Source organism: Gossypium arboreum, chromosome 10, assembly GCF_025698485.1.
Source record: "Gossypium arboreum isolate Shixiya-1 chromosome 10, ASM2569848v2, whole genome shotgun sequence".
NCBI lineage: Eukaryota > Viridiplantae > Streptophyta > Magnoliopsida > Malvales > Malvaceae > Gossypium > Gossypium arboreum.
This window is the reverse complement of record NC_069079.1, coordinates 75963478-75971996: the sequence shown is the minus strand read 5'-3', so window position 1 is coordinate 75971996 and position 8519 is coordinate 75963478.

The window sequence follows — 8519 nt, the reverse complement described above, 5'->3', positions numbered from 1 at the left end:
TCGGTAAGCACTACTTAGACCCCTAAATGTGTGAACTGAATGTATAATGTATGCCTATTTACTGATATATTTATGTATGATGTAACACCCCTAGCCCGAGTCCGATCGCCGGTTTAGGCTATGAGATATTACCGAGTCAAACAATAAATTTTTTTTTCTTTTTTTTTTTTGTCCATATAATCAATCAACATTTTAATATCTCATTCGCATAGTAAATAAACATAAACAGAGATCGAACTGAATTAGATATTGATATTCAAGTTATACGCCATTTTCGTATGGCTAAAATATTTACAATACAAAACATAACCGTCACCGGCCTAACCTATACATGCCATACCAAGGCCAAAATATAACTGTACCAAAAAGATCGATAGTATGATGAACTGCTGATGATCCCCGAGTTGGTGGCCAAAATTGACAATCTATAAAACAAAGAAATAAAATAAAACGGAGTAAGCTTTCGAGGCTTAGTAAGTTTTAAGTGTTTCAAACAATTAAAACGTATCATTTAAATTCTAACATTAAGTATCACAAGAACCCAAATTTAATTTGTAAATTACTTGGCCAAAAACTCACAAGTACATTAATTATAACCTATTGGACGAATATATATATATACATGAATACACAAGAAAATTCTCAGTACATATTTCACTATACTATATGGTTTATAAAATTTCTTTAAGACACATGCTTTTACAATGACATACATTGACCAAATAAGTCATTCTCTTATTCATAAATACGGTATTCATTCACATACATATACACACACTCACATATATATATATATATACCATTCTTTGATACCAATAATTCATTTTGAAGTCAATTCACTTATGAGTACGTAATACGTACCTTAGCAGGTATAACATATATAATACTTACTCGCATGGATATTCAATGTCGTAATTATACTTAACTTACTGACACCAGTCTTATCAAGTCTTAGGACTCGAAACACATATCTAGCATAGCCTGCAGGTTTTTAACCCGGATGTCATTCCAGCACAAAGCCTGTGGGTCTTTAAGCCCGGATACAATTCCAGCACGAAGCCTGCGGGTCTTTAAGCCCAGATACGATTCCAGCACGAAGCCTGCGGGTGTTTAAGCCCGGATACGATTCCAGCACGAAGCCTGCGGGTCTTTAAGCCCGATACCATTCCACATCAAATAACATGTTTTTTATCGTATTCTAACGCATTTTATAGAACATTTCACATTATTAGTAGCCATTGGCTACATTCGGACATGAGCTTCTTATGAACACCATTATTTCATTTCAGCTTAAAATCATGCATGAATATCACACGTACCTTTCATCAATCAAGCTTAACCCTAATTTACCATTCAACTTAATTCAAATAGAACCAAAAAGATCAAAATTCATGTAGTATATATATGCCAAGGCATTATAAATTTTATGCTAAAGGCGATTACTCAAAACTTACCTTGTATCTTTTTCGAACAAATTTCGGGTTGGCTATTCCGGCTTTAGCTTTTCCCTTATCCGAGGTTGCCCTCTATGCTCTTGAGCTTTAATTCAATAAATTTTAAACTAATCATTAATCAATTATTCAAGTATTACTTTCAGAATATAATACATATATATTCGACTTTCACACATCTGATTATAGTAAGCTTATAAGAAATCAATAAGCAATTCATTAGTAAAATTTTTCTTTTATCAATGTTTACCAGTATAATCACAATTTCACTATAAGCTGAATTCCTGAGCAATAGTCATTAAATTACTTATAACTAGAGCTACGAAACACCAAATCAATTGCCGTAAATTTTCCTTAAAAATAGACTCATTTATATTTTATCCATAAAATTTTCATAATTTTTAGTCTATCCAATCAATACCATATTTTTCCTAAAGTTTCCCTTGTTTCACTGTTTGACAAATCTGACCATTCTTCACTACAAAATAAATTTCTCATTGTACAGAAATCAAAATATGTTGTCGTTTATTTCATTTGAAACTAGACTCACTAAGGAGTCTAAGCATATAAAATTTATTCTATTACCATTTTTATACATTTTATAATGATTTTATAAAAACAGAACAGGGGATCTAGAAGTCATTTTGACTCTGTCCCACATTACTTCAAATATTTCATGATCGGTAATTCTTTTACTTTTACTGTTTCTATTATAGAAAACTAGACTCATCAAGCTTTAATTACATAATTTATTCAACTTCTAATTCAATTCCTACAATTTATGGTGGTTTTTGAAAATCACCTTACTGCTGCTGTCCCAAGTAGATTATTACCAATTCACCATTTATCATCAATGCCGCACACACAAATACATACATACTCCTATGTATATAAACCGTCTATAATTAATTTATAACCTATTCGGCCTTACTACTTAAACTTAGCCTTCATATGTAATTATATATTATGACCTAATACAAAAATTTCATATAGGTTTCTTCTAAGTTAATAATAACCGAACCATTTAGTCAAGCTTAAGGTCGATTCTATTTTGTTCAAATTAAGGTCACACCTCCCTTAAAAGAAATTCTAGCCTTAACTTTAATTAGCTACTACCTATTCTTTAAACATTAAATACAATGCAATTAACATCTAAACCTTTATACCAAATTTGCTCACACAATAGTCCTTGACCGAAAGTTCTTAGACTCTAGCTACCCTAATGTCATTCCTTGAAACACATCCGAATATCACGTTCAACACCTACCATCAACAAGTTAAAATTTCTCAAATTCAATTACTAGTGCTTTTATAAAACATAAACAAAAATACATTAAACATTATTTCCCCAAGAATCAATAGCATAACCGAATACATATATTTTTCTTTCTCCCTAAATTAGATTCGGCAATCCCATAAACCATATTAACCTTAACTTTCAAGCTAAAACAATTAACAATTTAACACATCCAACCTAACTATCCATCTAATGTCATCAAAACTTCTACTAAAAATTTTAAGTTCCTAGGCCGAAATTCAACCCTCCTAAATAACCTAATTTCAATCTAAGATTCAAGTAAAATTTAGACCAATCCTCCAAATTATGCACACATTTTCAAGAGTGGCATAAAACATACCTTCTTGTATCAAAACACCTTAGCCGAAATTCAACAAGAGTTTTTCTTCTTTCTTTCTTCTAGTTTCGGCAATAGAGAAGTAAAGATGAAACACTTTGGTTTCTCCTCCCACTTCTCATTATTTTATTTCCTTTAATTCTATAATTCCTTTAATTGAAATTTAAAATTATTATAAAATATCTATAATATGCATAAATCCTCATCATGGCCGGCCACTGTAACACCCCAAACCCGGCCCAGACGTTATGGCCGAATCTGACGTGCCACATTGGAGTTGAAAACCCACGTTCCGTTTTAGTGTTTTAAAAACCATATATTTTGTTGAGTTAACAAAGTGTATGGAAGCGGGCACCGTGTAGGTATCTCGAGATAGAGGAGGTGAGCCATGAAGGTCGCTAAGTACCAAGCTCTTTGATTGGATCCAATCCTAGACATGCCCACAACCATAGCCACACTTTGTTATATCGAGTTTAAATTTGTTTAAGTGGACGTCTTTGATAAATCGATTAATCATGGTGTTGAGATATTTTGAAAACAAGTATCGCTTTGAAAACACGTCTTAAGTCTAGCCCATTTGAACAATTATCAACCGTGTTTGAAGTTATTAAAATAAATAATCCGAGAAGAAATAAAGAAAAAGTTAAAAATGGCCTTATTACATCCCAAAATAAATAATAATTAAAGGAAATTAAATGAAAACCAATGCTTATTTAAAGGTCCAAAAGCGATCACCGTGGCCACTCAATCCTCCGCCCAAGTCCCCATAATAAGGCTCACCGCAAGGTTAAGGAAGGGGTGAGTTTGGAAACTCAGTGTGCAACAAGCCCCTTTCGAGCCCAAAACAACAACGCCTGTTGGGTCTAAGCCCAAATCCAATCTCAAACATGTACTGGGCCATAGCCCTTTTCATATTTCATATTTCATATTACTGGGCCGAAGCCTTTTCTATAAACGGTATAGCCTATAGGCCCATTTCAATATCACATATAATGTCAATGAAAGAATGCAAACCCATTTGGGGAGACTACTCAACCCACCATCCGCTACTCTCCACCGTACCAACCAACACACCATGTGGGATTAACTCAACCCACCCCGCCATAACTCTCCCGGCAAAGATAGTGCTTTATCATATAACCGAGGCCTAGCCTCTTTTAATAACAGGGCAAAAGCCTTTTTGTAATCGGGCATAAGCCCTTTTGATCACTAGGGCATAAGCCCTTTAATAATCGGGGCATAAGCCCTTTTAATAATCGGGCATAAGCCCTTTTGATAATCGGGGCATAAGCCCTTTAATAACTAGGGCATAAGCCCTTTAATAACTGGGGCATAAGCCCTTTTGCACTTCCTCCATCCATATAAAACCCAACCCAATGCATTTATGAACATCTCATGTGCATATCATACATATCATGTGCATATCATACATGTCATGTGCATATCATACATATCATGTTTATCAAAATCCCATGCATTAAGTTCATATATAAACCCTAGGGGTATAATGGTCACTATTACCTAGGGGCAAAACGGTCATTTTCATGTTATAAGGGTAATCTTGTAATTCTACCAAAAATTAGGGTTTCCATGTTCATCAACTATTACTAACAATTCATGGGTGCAAATAGTGATTCTGGCCCATTTTTAGCGAAATCGAGTTATTGGGCCTAAAACCCCTAATGGGCCCTATTTTGCCAATTTCATCATCTAGACCCATTTAGCCTACATCCATAATAGTATTAACAGTCTTAACAATCAATTTAACATTTTCTACCAATTTTACCCAAATGGGCTCGAAAGCCTATTGGGCCCTATTTCAGCCCCTCGAGGCCCAACTTACCGTGAACGCCAAAAACACGTCATTATCGTTTCCACTGTTCCCGATCATCATCTCATCAATTCTAACTAACTAGTGAGCATTCGCTTGCTCACAAGTCCTCGAAATGCCAGAATTTTGGCATTTCGGCTTTTCGGCATTTATCTCTTTAAGCTATGAAAAAGGGTTCGTTACACACCTGATTTGCGATATTCCTTGATGAGATCTCCTATGCAATTTCTCTTATAATCAACCACTTATAGATTAGACCATGTTAATATTAAACCAAATCGAAAACTACCATTTATCATCACTTACACATTCGGCCACCATCCACAATGGCCCTTGGGTTCATACCTTTGCCGAAGTTGATGACTAGATTTAGTCACTCCAATGATCCAAGCTTTTCACACACTCCTCGATCGGTAGCCTTTAATCCTCACTAGCACCAACAAACCAAATAACACCAAAAACCCTTTTAGCCTTAGTCAACAGAGGGGTTTTCAGCTTTTTTTAAACCACAAGATACAAATGGAAAGAAGGTTCAAATACTTACCAAGAGATCTACTCGTTGAAGAACGTTCCAAATACCTTCCTACCCCATATCCGTCGTGAATCCAACTTAAACATGCGTAGAAAATAGATCTAAATATTAATTTCTGAATCACTAAAATATGAAGCTTTCGACTTTTTAGCAAATATTAATCTAAGCTATTACGAGGGTTAGTACACACCTGTTACGGGTTGAAGTTGAAATGTTTCCAAAGTCAATCGCCTACGATAACCACCACCTGTCACTCAAACTTAACTAATCCAATATCAATATATGTAAATCCTAAGCACATCAGTCATACGGAACATAAGGGCATATTCGTCATTTTACCATACAGGGGTATTACGGTCACTTTACCCTACAGGGGCTTTACGGTCTTTTTACCTTTTAGGGGTATTTTAGTCATTTCATCCTACAAGGGTGTTTTGGTAAATCAACAAACCAAAGGTATTTCAGTAATTTTGTAAACCAATGGTATTTCTATAATTTTAGAAAGTCAAGGGTATTTCGTAACTTTGTAAATCGAGGGTATTTTGGTAATTTTACAAATTGAGGTATTTGGTAATTTCACAAACCAAGGGTATTTTGGTAATTTTACAAACTAGGGGTATTTTGGTAATTTTACAAACCAAGGGTATTTTGGTAATTTTATAAATCGAGGTAAAACAATAATTTCGTAAATCAAGGGTAAAACAAGAATTCTATAAATCGAGGGTAAAAGCAGTAATTACGTAAATCGAGGTAAAAGCGGTAATTACGTAAGTCGAGGGTAAACGATAATCATGTAAATCGAGGTAAAAGCGGTAATTATATAAATTAGGGTAAAAGCAGTAATTTCAGAATCGGGGTACTTTGGTAATTTTACAAGTCGAAGGTATTTGGTAAATTTACAAATCGAGGTATTTCAGTATTTTTACAAACTAAGGGTATTTCGGTAATTTTAGTAAACTAAAGTATTCTAAACAGGGATAACAATACGAATGGGCCTAAAGCCTATTCTCAGCCCAAATGGGCCCACACACTCGTGTGGACCTTTTTGCCCAAATCTAGCCACAAATATTAGATTCACCTAGTCTAGCCCAATATTTACTACACAATCAAATAACTTATCCAATTAGGCCCGTAGGCCCATTAGGCCCACATGACCCCTTTCAGCCCATCGTAGCCCGAAGTAGCCATCCTACAGCTAGAGTAGTAAGAAATACACACCTGATCGGAGACTAGAGTTAATCCACGCTCCGAGCACTCTTAGCCGACACCCAACCCAAACGAGCACGCCATACAGCGAAAGGGATCAGCCAAGAAAGGTACATTTACTCTCCTCATGGTTCCTCTATTTAAAGCTAGCTTCATAACCACTCTTATATTAGCTTTCGATGTGGGATCCTCCAACATTAGAGTTTAAATTCAACACCAACTCTTGCCACCTGTTAGCAAAATAAATGCTCTTTGCTTGCCATGGGATTGAACCTATGCCTCCCTTAAATGCTCCACACGCTACTTGCCACTAAGCCACAAGGCTTTTTGTGTCATATTTTATCCCAATTAATTATAAGGTCTAAAGGCCAAAGTCCAGGTTCCTTTTAAAAAACCCAAAATAAATTGCAAGAGCCAAGGCTTGAACCCAGGCTCCCATACCACTTGAATGACGCCACAACCACTAGACTACAAGCTTTCTTGTGTCATTTATTTAACACAATAATTTAAAAACCCTCATCCAAGCATCCAGGTTTTTTTTTCACTTAATACCAAAATTTTTACTAAAGCCCAAGTTTGAACCCAAGATTTCTGCAACACTTCTCAAAGCCATTAACCACTAAAGCAAACATTTAATTGTGTCATTTCATTGCACAATTAAATACCTATATAAAACCTCCTTACGAACCCACACTCAAGGCCCAATACTTCTAAGCCCAAATTCGGGGTGTTACAGCCACTATCAAAGAAATGGACAATTTGACATGCAAGTCCACCTTTATGTTAACATGCATTAATAAACCATTTAAAATTAACCTATCACATTTCACAATGTCTCACATAAGTCCCTATTTAATAATTTCACATGCAATTGACAAAATTAAGATATGAAAATTTCACACATGCATTTACACATATTATAAGCATAGATTATAATGGTTAATTATTTTTGTGATTCAGTTTTGTGGTCCCGAAACCACTTTCTGACTAGGGTCACATTAGGGCTGTCACAACTCTCCCCCACATAAGGAATTTTCGTCCCCGAAAATCTTACCAGTGAATAAGTTAGGATATCATTCTTTCATAGAGTTCTCGGATTCCCAAGTAGCTTCTTCGATCCCATGCTTGAGCCATAATACCTTTACTAACGGAACCTTTTTGTTTCGCAACTCTTTTACCTCGTGAGCTAGGATACGAATTGGTTCTTCTTCATAACTCAAATCAGATTGAATTTCAACCCCTGATGGATTAATTATGTGCGATGGATCGGATCTATAACATCGAAGCATCGAGACATGAAAGACGTTGTGAATCTTTTCAAGCTCGGGGGGTAAAATCAATCTGTATGCGACCGGCCCAACTCGTTTGGATATTTCATACGACCCGATAAACCTCGGACTCAATTTTCCTTTACGGCCAAACCTGAGCACCTTTTTCCATGGTGAAACTTTAAGAAACACTTTGTCTCCAACCTGATATTCAATGTCTTTTCGCTTTAAATCTGCATACGACTTCTGATGATCTGAAGCTGCTTTCAGACTTCCATGGATTACTTTTACTTTCTGCTCAGCATCTTTAATCAAATCAACCCCAAAGATTTTATTTTCACTAAGCTCAATCCAAAACAATGGTGTACGGCATTTATGACCATACAAAGCCTCGTAAGGTGCTATCTTAATGCTTGACTGAAAACTATTATTGTAAGTGAATTCAATCAGAGGTAAATACCGTTCCCACGAACCACTAAACTCAAGGATGCAACATCTCAGCATATCCTCGAGTATCTGAATTATCCGCTCGGATTGACCATCGGTCTGGGGATGAAAAGCGGTGCTAAAATGCAACTTGGTACCCAATGCTTCTTG